The following is a 414-nucleotide window of genomic DNA, read 5'->3' on the forward strand; positions in this document are numbered from 1 at the left end:
CCCGGCAAACTATTGGGAGTTTAATTAAACTTTATACATGAAATTACTCGTTTTGATCCCCGCTACACAGCCGTATACTTTTTATAATTTTGTGGAATCGGGAACCTTGAAATATTTAACATAACGCGGATCGACTGTCTCTGTCTCTTTCTAGATCGGAATAATCGATGTTTCCCGGCAAACTATTGGGAGATTAATTAAACTTTATACACGAAATTACTCGTTTTGATCCCCGCTACACAGCCGTATACTTTTTATAATTTTGTGGAATCGGTAACCTTGAAATATTTAACATAACGCGGATCGACTGTCTCTGTCTCTTTCTAGATCGGAATAATCGATGTTTCCCGGCAAACTAATGGGATATTAATTAAACTTTATACACGAAATTACTCGTTTTGATCCCTGCTACAC

Source organism: Megalopta genalis, unplaced genomic scaffold (assembly GCF_051020955.1).
Source record: "Megalopta genalis isolate 19385.01 unplaced genomic scaffold, iyMegGena1_principal scaffold0591, whole genome shotgun sequence".
In the NCBI taxonomy this organism is placed as follows: domain Eukaryota; kingdom Metazoa; phylum Arthropoda; class Insecta; order Hymenoptera; family Halictidae; genus Megalopta; species Megalopta genalis.